The following is a 12,919-nucleotide window of genomic DNA, read 5'->3' as shown; positions in this document are numbered from 1 at the left end:
AGGTTATTAATTTCATCTTTTGAAATAAGGGAATTTATGTTGGTGAGTTTCGGAACTTTTCAAGTGTGGAACATCTCAATGTAAAATAAGGGTACTCACTGGCAGGTAGTGCCTTTGAGAGAATAACTCTGTAAGGAGTATAAGGATCACGAAGCATAGCACAACTTAAGCGTACCATAGGCTGTCCCATACGATCACAATGCTCCGGATATCGATGAAATGAATAGCAATACTCCAACGTATTTCTAGAGCTCCGAGCAAAGGAGTAACTTAACAAGGTGTCATGTTACACCTCGTGGATTCATTACTCCTGCACTTTTTTATTGCCTGGTAAAATAATCACCCCTCGCCACTGAGAGTTGTGCCGCTGCATGAGGATAGTACTCCTCTGAAAACGAGCATGAATTGGTATCAACAGAACTCTCCCATAAGTGTCGTACACTTCTCAGATATGGGTAATGAATTTCCATCGTGGGAGCTCCCATTTCCAGAACAAACTTTTTTAGTGTAGATGCAGTAGAATCGGGTTATGGCGAAGCAGATGTGCTGTTTATGTAGACATACACTTCGCTGCTCTCCACGTTGTGCACCACCCGTCCAGGATCGGTGGATCTTCCGGGCGCGGGATGGAACGACAAGCGAATCGGCTGAGGCCAGAAACTCCTCTCCCCTCTCCTCTCTGCCAAACCAAGCATGGCTATAAGGGCTGAGCGGGGCCAAAGAGGCGAATGCGGGATCCTCCCGACGCTCCAAACGATTGGCCCGCAACAACATCGTGGCGCCTGTTGTTGACCAAATCTACGGGAGAAAACAGTGTGCGTCGCCCAGCCAGGTGGGATAAGTTGCCGCTCGCCCCCCCCCCCCCCCGCCGCGCCCGAAACGGCCATGGCCGTGGCCTTGTTTTGCGAAATGTGCCACCAAGTAAAAAAGGAAGCGTCTGCCGTCAATCTGACGGTCAAAATTTCTGGGCGCGGGACGCCTGACTGGCATCTAAAACATGCACGCAAAGATGTTTGTGCGGGATGTATCGATGGTGTTTGCTGCTATGCCCGAGAACCCTACCTCGCTGGTGCCGCTGCCACCCCACCTGGTATATGGAGCGCCACACCACGTGGGAACTGGGCCGGAGTGGGACGCGCGGGGCCCACACGAGGCGGGGCAAAAAGGGACCGGACGAGCCTTGCACTATCGCCGTCGCATCGGGGGTCAAGTTCTGGCCCTGGATCCCGTCGGAGGTCGAGTCCTGGAGGTAGGGCACGCCTGCCCTGTAACTTATTGGACGAGAGGAATATTACGGCCAAAACTATTGGATCAGGCAGAACACGAGGGCGGGCCGACCCAGTCTAGAGAAATTGCGAAGAGGTAAAACGTGACGAGTCTCGGCTGAGAAGTGGCTGAGAAGCCGCGAGGGGAAGGTCTCGGGGGAGAGTCTGCTTGTCCTCGTCTGCCCAGAGAGTCATCTGCCCGATACCCAGGGGTATCGGGCAGATGGCTCCGCGGCAAAGAAGAGAGACTGCCACGCACCAGGGGCCGACAGCCGTGCATCGAGAACAGGACGGCCCCAACGCTGATCGCCTGGCGACGACCTCTGGCTCCGCGGACAGCGGGACGCCGGCGATAACACGCACGATGTGAGTCCACGAGCTGTTGTCCCCATCTTAACCGGACCATGGACGGCTGTTCGCTACATCTTGCGACGTGGTGTACGAGCTCTTGATGGTGGCATGTTCGGGACGGATGGAGATCCCGCCACCGACGCTTTTCGGGAAGCCGACGAGAGACGAGGTCGTCGGACAGACCGGTCAGGCCGAGCCTCCAGGGCGTACCGGCCGAGGAGACCGTAAGGCGCAAACGCAGGTCGCGCCGAGCGTTCGCCGTCTGCCGACGGGCTCCACGGCTCCATCAGGTGCGCTATCTACCTCCAGACCTCTGAGGCACGAGCTGTGCGGCAGAGCCTCGCCAAGCTTACTCCGGCAGGCGAGGAGCGAAGGCGCAGAAGCGCTGGAGGCGACGTCTCTCAGCTGGACTTGGCGCCGCCTAAGGCGTGTCCGTGGCGGTGGGAAGCTGCGAGCGGCGGGCGTGGCCGAAGGAGTGATGGGCTTCCCCACCATGGACGGGACGCAAGGGAACGTCGTCTGAATACCGAGCCGTCACCCAGGCGGTCAGGCGAGGGAACGAGTCGTCGTCCAGCTTTGGAACACCTGATGCCGTCCGGTTGCCGCATCGGTGACAAGCTGATAACAAAATTGCCTGGTATGTTTTAAATAGGGCACTCACGTGGCTTCATTGGGTGTTAAAATGCATGGAATGAATTCGATTTAGCTCAACGAGAACCCGCGCAGAGGCGCGAATTATAATGCCAAGGCACTGGACGAGGGGGAGGAGGCAAAGGGGTGGTCCTACCCGTGTGCGAGCCAAGAGGGAGACGAGTGACGTGGACATCAGCGGATGTGTATGCGTGGTGTGGGTGTGATGGGACGCCAAATGCATAAAGTCTGTTTTGAGTAGTCAAGGACTAGGTGAACTACCGGAATTGATATTCAGCGGGCCCTTGCCACCAAAATTCGGCAGCCCCCATTTTTAGTAACTGCTTACAGGTTTCTGCAATGAATGTCAATATGTTTGCTAACCACACTATAGGTGAAAATTTTCTTCGCCCGTTGTCCATTTTTCACAACGAAGACGGGTAGGGGGTCGATACGACCCCTGGCGTTTTCAAGCTTAAAATGGTGGAGCCTCGCGACAAATACGCTGGACTGACCTTAGCAAGAACTCGCGGTTAGCTATCAGTTTTATGTTGCCAGGTCAACGATTGGCCCCCGAGTCAAATGCGAATTTGTCCCCGAAATCTAAATGTCAGATGCCAATTTGTCCCGGTGTCAGATGCCGATTTTTCATGGAAATAATATCATTTCAGCTTTACATGCCAACAATAACGACACTGAGGTGCCCAAGACATGTTAACTGCTTCAATTTGAGCATGTTGAGGTGAATTTTGGTGTGTTTTCGGTGATATCAAGTTGCATCTTAGTATCTTTTCAGCATTCCCGAACTTATTCCCCAAAGCAATGCACAAAGGTTTGGAAAATGTGGGCGCGGTTGCACGGCATGCCGGAAAGAACCCTTAGAAACTCTTAGGAGGACGCATTACCCTCTATCGGGCAGATAATTAATTAAACTCTTAGGAGAACTATAGGTGGGGAGGTTGCATTACCCTCTACCGGGTAGATAATTAATCAAAAAATCAAGAGAATAACACTGACAATGATTCATGCTTCCGTCTCAAGTGTTCACTGCTGTTTAATCCTTCACATGGGTAAGTACACGAATATTGCCGACACGTTTCTTTGCTTTAAATGACTGACCTTTTCACTAAGCTCACTTGAAACAAAGCCTAGTTTGTCAAGGCTGGGAGCTTCACTTAATCTAAAATCGATGCGTTTGTAATTAAGCGTCGCATTCCAATAGTCAGAACCGTCGACCAAGCTCAGTGAAATCGTTAAAGGAACATAGCCCATCGCAAATAGTCATCGCTTGAAGGCATCAACATTATGTATTGAGACATGAGACCCCGCAGGCCTCAATGTCCACCTTTGCAATCATGGGCCCAAGACGAGCCTCCACGAATGCGTCACGACTTGCATGAGGTGCTAAAGAAGATCACTCAAGTGTTGAAACACCTTCCAAAACATTCAGAAGGCTCGTCGAGCTCCAAAGGGGCTTTTCCCGTGAACAAGAGGCATTCAGCACCAGGAAAGCGTCTCGTTGTCTCTCATTCGCGTCTAGTAAGAGGATCCCATATATCTGTAAACCGCTTTCTTAACGATGCAGAGCTGCCGGGCGTTAATGTGGGCGGGGATAGCCATACAAGGGGAGCGAGCTTTGACGCACCACCATTGACGTTACGTTGTTATGACGTCACTGCTGCACGGTTAGCATGGCGGCCTGTTTCAGCGGTCAGCGCCCGAGCGAATCCCAAACCGGTTTGTAAGGCACGGCGCACTGCGGGATTAGCCCAGAGGTGACCCCCGCAGTGCGCCTCGCGTGTTTTTGTCACGACTTGTTAAAGGCGCCGTCCGGGTATCTTACCTCGCACGCAGACAATGGAGCTATCACAACAGCGCACAGTAGCGCACGGAACTCCGGCACGGAACTCCCGGCAAGTGAGCTTTTCGCGATCAAGGTATTCGTATAGCTCTTTTCATCATGCTCATTTAAGACGGATATGACAGCTCATTTCTATCGCGCTAATTCAGCCAAGCTGTATGCGCCGTCGATAATTTTGGAAAGATTTTAGTGAATCACAGTAACCAATCTCATAACGTGTCCGACCTCTCTACAAATGACCCCTCGCCATGTCGGGTCCTTGTTTCATAGTCGCATCAGGTGAAAAGACAATACGAATTCTCACCGATTGACTGCATGGTGAGCAAGACCTTCACCAAAACGGCCACAAGGATTCGCTCAATGACTGACAGATCAGCGATATCTGGGGTATGCCGTCCATGGGGTTTTCCATAAGTCTGCTTTTCACTTGCTCTGTACGGGGCGAGGGCGTCAATTGTGCCAAGATTTCAATGCGGCACGACCGCTAGCCGAGGGCAGTAACGCCTCGGGACCAACGGAACATCGAAAACTGTCGCACATATTTTCTGTTACAGCAAACTGTCAGCGGGAGATGCATGTAACCAGCAAGCTGTCAGCGGGAGATGCATGTAACCAGCAAACTGTCAGCGGGAGATGCGTGTAACCAGCAAACTGTCAGCGGGAGATGCGTGTAACCAGCAAACTGTCAGCGGGAGATGCGTGTAACCAGCAAACTGTCAGCGGGAGATGCGTGTAGCCAGCAAACTGTCAGCGGGAGATGCATGTAACCAGCAAACTGTCAGCGGGAGATGCATGTAACCAGCAAACTGTCAGCGGGAGATGCGTGTAACCAGCAAGCTGTCAGCGGGAGATGCATGTAACCAGCAAACTGTCAGCGGGAGATGCATGTAACCAGCAAACTGTCAGCGGGAGATGCATGTAACCAGCAAACTATCAGCGGGAGATGCGTGTAACCAGCAAACTGTTAGCGGGAGATGCGCGTAACCAGCAAACTGTCAGCGGGAGATGCGTGTAACCAGCAAACTGTCAGCGGGAGATGCGTGTAACCAGCAAACTGTCAGCGGGAGATGCATGTAACCAGCAAGCCGATGCATAAAGCTAATTAGCGTGCATGACCGTGTGCTTTGCAAGCTCTGGCGTATACGCCGCTGACCATGGAAACGGGAGCATATGAGAAGCGAAAACGTACACGGGAGAATTGTTCGTCGAGCCGAGACGGCCGGAGCGTCGGGTGTCGTCGTTTCGACAATGGACAACTTGACACCTGCAGATACATATGACCAGCTAGCCAATCGCATAGAAGTTAACGTCGCATATGCTGATGTGTTTTGCCAGCTTATGTGGTCAACCATTACAATGAAATCGGCGTAGAAATTGAAAACGCTTACGCGAGAACTGCTGCAGAGATGGGCGGCCGGCACACTGAGCTGTCTTGATACCGATCATGAACAAACTGCTGGGGCAGGGGTGTCACTTTCGCGAAGCACGTGATGAGAATGGACAAAATAAAATTCGTCGAAATAAATCAATACGAGATGATTCTTTCGCTCCCACCCCAATAACAACATGAAACTCGATCTTGTACTCCTCTGCCTCCTCTCTCCGCTCAGCACTGGCCAGTGTCGTCGCCATCACTCCCCGTATAAGACCCCTGAGCGCCGCTGAATGGGAGCATTCCACGGCGATCTACGGCCGGCGCAGGCGGTGAGCGGCAATCGAAGCTTCCGCGAACCGCGCCCGACGGGTTGGCGCTGGTACCTTAACGCAGCCATCCATAATACATGTATGTTAAAACACATAAAGCTATACACCATTATACTCAGAGCTGCACAAGGAACAAACCGGCTCAAGCTTTGTGTCGGTACCGGGCTAAAGGGGTTTTCGAGTCGCTGCATCTAGTGACGCGTACTTATCACACTCAAACACAAACGCAAATTTCTCAAGCATGTGCTTTATCCGTGCTCCCTCTCCCGGAGCTTCCAGAAGAGAAGGGGGCAAACTCCGTGGAGGAATATAGTTGTTGCCACAATTTGGTGGTAACTGTGGTTATTTCTTTCTGTTTAGCTCACCTCCATCACTTAAGTTTGTACAATTATACCCGTATAGTGTGTGCCGCATGGAACGCAGTTTCGTAAAACGAGGCAGGGGACTGGAGCGTAAATAATCTTGAAACCTACCATTAAATCTCGCTTACAAGCGAGTATATCTCAGGGTTTATCCCACGTTTCTCTCAAAGTTAGGGAGGCTAGAGGTCAAGTTCGGAGGGAGGTGAAGCCCCCCAAATGAATAGGAAGCTATACCCCTGCTGTGCAGGCTTGTTTTTGACGAGTCATTTAGGTGCCACTACGTGTTATTTTGTTTCTAGTCTCCTCACTGCTCCCCACCATTATTGACTGTGCTAGGCAGGAACAACTTTCATGTCAAACTAAAAGCAATTGGTTTGAGGGGATCAGGTGGTAGTAATCTGAACAGAGGAGCACGCTTACAAGTACTTGAAGTTTGACTATGTGCACATCGCTCGCCTTGCTCAGCATCGTTGCCTTCTGATCTTCGAGTTGACTTCGAAAACTCCTACGATTACGCTGCCACCGCAATGATGCGGCTTAGCTGCCACCCCGTCGCGCACCCGTAGTGCTGTATGTTATCTACTTTTGGTAGTTCGCAGACCAAGCAGCCTAGCGATCAATTCTCTTAGTTGGTAGCTCTGCATAACACTTTTCCACTGGTGGCTTTTTTGACCTAACGAAATAGCTAAGTAACGGGCTAGACTGAATACGAAAGAAATGAATACGAAACAAATACATGCGAAACAACTCAATATGAAACAAATGAATATGAAACAATTGAATACGAAGCAACTTAATATGAACCAGTTGAATAGAGAACAAGCGAAAATAAAACAGCTGAAAATGAAAAGCTTATAAGAAAACAGCTGAAAAGGAAGCAATGAATAAGGGACCATGTACCTGTTCCATCAAGTCATCTCGTCGCGCCTCGGCGGAAGACGTTGTCGTAAGGCAGCGTCATGATTTTGTTCGGCGTTGACGGTCGAAGCATGGTTTCAGCTATCGACACAGGGCCGATATAGCAGAAACCGCCCTTGGCACGTGGCTTTAGGTTTTTTTCATGTGCACGGCTTCGGGATACAGATTGTCTGTTGGTGTGCGCCACTGTGCGCCACCGTGTGCGCCACTGTTAAAGGCTGCCACGGAAACCCTCGACCGCAGGGCGGGCTGCGGGCTGGAAGGCAGCACTCGAGTCAACTATGTCCGGATACGGCTCGTGTTGTTTACGTGGTGGTCGTTGGCAAACCATTACCGCTATCGGTTTAGTCGGTGAATGTCGGTCATTAGGGTTCCGAAACTGTTTAATTGAAAATTTACGTCGAAGTTGAGCTTGACTCAAAGGCGCTCCGAACGAAGACCGTTAGCAGATTCGTCACGTTTTCGTGTGCTAGTAGGCGACCGGTTTCCTTTAATTAGCTAACGATTCACTCATAAGGCCTACGCTGTTTCACTTGCATAGCCTTGGATAAGACGCTGAGGCAGGACATTGCAAATTATTGCAGGCTGCAGAAGTTGAAACACCGCAACATAATGTCATACTACAAGCTAAACCGGAATCAACAGGGCTTTCATTTTGTAATAAAAATTATGCCTCATGTAGGAAAATGAAGAAAAGGTAATGATGTCAATATGATACGAACGCGAGGTCTGAAATTGTGCGAAGCTCAATCAGCTGGGTTTAATTGGAGTGGACATCTCGGTTTTCGTTGTCTTGTTGCATCTGTGAAGCATCTCTTAACTACTCAGTTCAACGTCGATACAGTTTTGCGCTCACCTTTTGAGATGTGCTGTTTGTACTAAATCTTCAGAGGGTTGGGGGGGGGGGGGGCAAACACACCGTTGGAGGGGGCAGGGAGTGGTGGAAGTAAGAGTGTGGGTATAGACGTTACATTGTGGTTTAAATTAATTTTAGTGCAGATCCTATTCAGCGGCAACTGCAGTTGTTGCGATTGTCGACGTCAGGACAGCCATGGTCGTCATGACGGCGGTAGAATCTGCTAAGAATGATGTAATTCTAAAGATAATAAAGTTAATTTCGTACCACCAGCTTGGTATATACCTTTGCACATACAGACATACAAACACAACACGTACACACACCTGGAGCAAGACAGAAAGCAAGGTACTCAGTTCCTGTTTAACAGGTCAGAGAACCTTATCCAGGGATGACCCTGGATTCGCCCTAATTCGCGCATTTAGTGGTGATCACGGACAAACCAACCCCGGTGGGCGATGAAGATGTTCCGGAATTCTGACCTGCCGACTGCCAGGGGTCAAACCGACTGCCAGGGGGTCAAATGCCATGAGATCGTACTCATGTTGGAAATCCGCATGTGTCCTGGTAATAACGCCACTAAACACTACTTCGATTGCATGCAATGTCATAGAAATGCTATTCTCGCTGCATACATGAGTCTTTTAGCTGAATAGCAGTTGCCGACTAGCTACAAGCATGGGACCTGGTGGAAGCTCAAGCCCTTTATACGAGTCATGGTCCCTTGTTCAGCGTGACACGATTACCATCTTCTTTATACATGAGTGGTAGGCCATATGCAACTCTTAGAATGTTTTTTTTGCACCCATTGTTTCACATTTCACAACCATACATGTTAGTGCAGTGTGCTTTGAACAGCTGGATCAAAATGGACCATGTGGTTCTGAGTTTCCAAAAGCCAAAGAGTGTTTGAAAAGAAACGCTGCTAAACGCCATAGCAAAGAAAGAGACACTAACGCTTAACGCGAAGCTGCTGAGGCTATGTGGCGTCACCTGCCTGCCATCCTGGCAGGAACGGCGGACACGCAGGGAATCGAATTAGCCACACCTCTGGTTTTCCACACGCGTTGCTTAACCAACACAGTACCAGAACCTTCTCATACGACCTGGAAACACGCCACTGTAATCAGTTCACCTGTCTTCAGGTGCCCGCGGAATAAACTTTCGACCGCCGACAAATGCAATTATGCAAAATGAACAGGGTATGTCGACGTGGTGGCAACGCAGAAACGAGTACTTTTTTGGTTAAAATGGTACCTAAGTGATGCGTAACGAAGTTGCATCACGACTGGACCTTATTTCTTATGAAGGAATCGACAAAAATAACTTAACATGTGTCCGGGTGGCTGGTTGAATATGACGCGCCAGGTTGGGGTCAGTTTGTCCCCCTGATAACTCCCAAGAAACACAGCTAGAAGCATGACATTTACAGGGTAGGTACGCCTGCATGCAACTTCACTTTCACAAAATTTGAAGTTCGTAGGTCCAGATCTTCAAGTCAAATGAGTTCAATGACCAACTCTGAGCTGGTGCCCAGGTCCCCTAAATCTTCTCATGCAAGCGCCTTAAACCGAGATACATGTTTTAAGTAAAATGTCGCTGGTGTTAATTTTAGACCAATGGCATTGTTTCACCTTGAGAAGGTCATGGTGACTCAACACCTGCGAGATTGCTTTTATTGTTGAATTTTGACAACTGTCAAGGATTGCGCTGTGCGATATGTTTATAAAACCCAAAAGTCGATCCGGGCTATTTTAGGTCAGTGACCTACTCTGATTTTAAGGAAATTCAAGGAGCAAGTCTGTTACAGACCCTGTTATCAAAAAATTGGAAATAAGCATCAGAAGCCACCTCAAATAGAAAATTATTCATTAAAAAATAGACTGCTTTTGACTTCGGTCTGACTTACACACCTGACCCGAGGTCAATGGGATTTGTCATCATTCTAAATACACTTGTCTTATCGTCTAAGAAGCTATCTCGCAAAGGTACAGTTTCTCCTAACACTCAGTAATCGCATCCGACTGCATGATTTCCTTTGACTTGCCTTCGCTGACAGCCTCGACCTGACTTTGACCTGTCATAGGTTAGCGATCTTACAAGGAAATCTAATGCTTGACACCGACAGATCCACTGTTTCATTGTTTACATCTATGCAAGGTTTGGTGCGGCTGTGCCGTGCATTCCATAAATTATTCTGGAAAAATATTCGGGGAACTGACTAGAACTGAAACTGGAACTGAAAACTGGTACTGAAACTGGACCTGAACCCGAGCGCGTATTACCGTGATCAGCCAAAAACGCCAAGAAACGCTCCATGCAGTGTTTGTGTCCACCTGTCCTCATGCATGAAGACAGATGGGCAGACAGAGCTTTTTATGCCGATGAGCTCCAGCTAATTACATGGAAACAGCCGTGAACAAAAGAAAAACAAGCACAAAAACCTGTCGGGGGTTTTTCAAAACCCCTTCGCAAACTGGTAAGCTCTTGAAGATTTCTGCCACTCCAACTGCTGAGGATAAGGGTATGTGTCCCCAACACGGGATGCAAATGAATTGTGTTCGGGCACTCATCTCCGGGACTCACATCATCCAAGCTGTATGGGAACAACACAAGTGATGAGTGCAACGAACCCAGAACAGCCTGTTTTCATCCACAAAGTTGAGATGTTGACGTTGGCACTTGCTCGCGAAAGCCAAGCCCCGAAACGTTATCCACAAAACCGGTTCCCGGAGATAACGCGCTGCGTATTGGTCGCGTGCGAGGGCCGCCCGAGGCCGCAGGTCCCGTATAAAAGCGACGACGACCTGCGGAAGGCGAGCAGCATCCATCTCTGGCGCCGCTTCCACCTGCATCTCAACCACCGACAACAGCAATGGCTGCCCGCGCCTTCGTTCTCCTGCTGCTCGTGGCTTTCGTGGGTGCCCAGACCAATAAGAAGCTGCTCGCAGCCTTCAAACCAAGCGGTGCAGGTGAGTTTTTTCAACGTCCCCTGCTGAGTATACTATCAGGCTTAATGCTGTGTTTTGGAAGGAATAAGAATGCTTCTGGTGTCACTTCTCTGCGTGCATCATCCCCGATGCGTCTGCATGATCGTTAAACACCGTATTGTAAAAATATAGTCTGGAGTGTGTATTGAAATTAAGCAAAATGACTTCAATTGAATGCTTTCAGTCTGCGGCAAAACAAAGTGCCAACCAAACTACGTCTGCGAGGAACAAATCTGTCAGGCCTGCGTTCCAGGTCAGTCAAACACTGCGGTTTTGGTATCATATCTTGAAGCATCTTGGTTCGAGCCTCAAACTCACAGCTCTATCTGCTCTTTCTGTGAACGTATGCCACTCAGATTGCAAATGCAGCTTTCTTGAATCAAGAGCTGAACTTAAGAGCTTACTTTTTCCCTTCAAAGCGCTGGCTTTCGCAGGATTCTTTCCAAAAGCGAGCAGACTATATATATATATATATATATATATATATATATATATATAGCACACACACTTCAAAAGCGCGACGTAGCAATATGTGCATGAATTGATCACATAGGTAGGCGATGCACCTCTGGATGCATTTCTTTCATCACCACTGCCAGTGCCACCGAGACCTCTAATGCTACCAGAATTGCGGTCATGATGTTATACGTTCTATTTCAGAGGCTCCCACCTGTAAAACCTGGCAGTGCCAAGACAATGAGAAGTGCGAGGAAAGACCCACCGGTCCTGCGTGCGTTAGACGTAAGTAACTGCCAAACAAACGCACTTCAAGCAGCCCGCTGGTTATGTAGTGACGCAGGGCTCTGGGGTTTATCCGCCAACAGATCTGCCTACATCGAGGACGCCAGTGCTTGACTGGCGCGGCCTTGAAAGGAGTATTCCACTTTTTTGTACGTTCCACTCATCGTTATATCAGACGCGCCCAATTTGATCAGTAATACCAGCCTTCTGGAAATCCTTCCGAAGACCTCAGAATTTCTAGTTGAAGTGGCAGACCCTGCGGGGAAATCTCATTTGACTCCCTGCATATCACTAAAAAAGTGATATGTTTCATTTGGCCTGCTTTTTCCAACATGTATGTTCTGTAAAGTTTGCAACACACTACTGTGTAAAGCTGTTTGTGTAATAAATGTTACGGAAGCTTGATATAGACAAAAAGATATGCCAACATGAAGCTTTTATCCTATATTGTGTAGTGTTTTCCATGGCGTTGGCAGCGTAATTTGGATTCGCAAATATTTAAAGATGGATATCCTTACTATGTATTTACTGTGTTGCAGTGACACTACTCAACGTTATTATTAGACGTGACTGGCCCTGAAGTTTCACTGACATATGCTTTTTAGATGTGCCCCAAAGGTTAAACACTCCCTTAAGATATTAAATACTCCCTCCCAAAGGTTAAACACTCCCTTAAGGTATTAAACACTCCCTTAAGATATTAAACACTCCCTTAAGGTCTTAAACACTCCCTTAAGGTATTCTTGGAACGGTTCGCAGTGACCTGCGCCGACATCCGATGCGCCGCTGGCGAACTTTGCAACGAACTACCCGACGGGCCGGACTGCGTGCCAGGTATGAACCAGTGCACCTCCGGATGTGTGCTGCCTTAGTCATAAATCGTCAGAATAACAAAACATTACGTGATTCAAGTGATATTGATACATTCGGTTACGTCTGCTAAGTAGCAGCTCAGCCAATCCTTTCTTTGCATCAAAGAGTCATGACTTGAAAATGAAAGAGTCATGAAAAAAACTGTTTTGTGTAATGCATCACTTGATAAGCTATCTGCGTATTCCTTACATCAGTGATAGTGTATTGTCCACAACGCAGTTACGCAATGCTTACGCTAGCATGTTTGTGTTATTCCTAGATGTACCTTCATGCGAAGGCTTCTTCTGTAAGCGCGGCACCAACTGCTACGTCCGTGACGGCTCTCCCATCTGTCTGCCCAATACGTGCGAAGTGCGTGTCTGCGAGGG

At 48.8% G+C, this 12,919-nt stretch overlaps 1 long non-coding RNA gene across 1 annotated transcript; it reads left to right on the top strand.

Annotated features, from left to right (window-relative positions):
- Window positions 1-11,610: 11,610 nt before the first annotated feature.
- Window positions 11,611-12,900, top strand: LOC119108581 (uncharacterized). The gene is made up of 3 exons (XR_005095312.1): window positions 11,611-11,678; window positions 12,438-12,512; window positions 12,811-12,900. It is a non-coding gene; the product is annotated as an uncharacterized LOC119108581 (long non-coding RNA).
- The last annotated feature ends 19 nt before the right edge of the window (window positions 12,901-12,919 follow it).

Source organism: Pollicipes pollicipes, unplaced genomic scaffold (genome assembly GCF_011947565.3).
Source record: "Pollicipes pollicipes isolate AB1234 unplaced genomic scaffold, Ppol_2.1 Scaffold_6686;HRSCAF=7923_pilon_pilon_pilon, whole genome shotgun sequence".
NCBI classification, from domain to species: Eukaryota; Metazoa; Arthropoda; class Thecostraca; order Pollicipedomorpha; family Pollicipedidae; genus Pollicipes; species Pollicipes pollicipes.
This window is presented reverse-complemented; position numbering and strand designations above follow the sequence as displayed.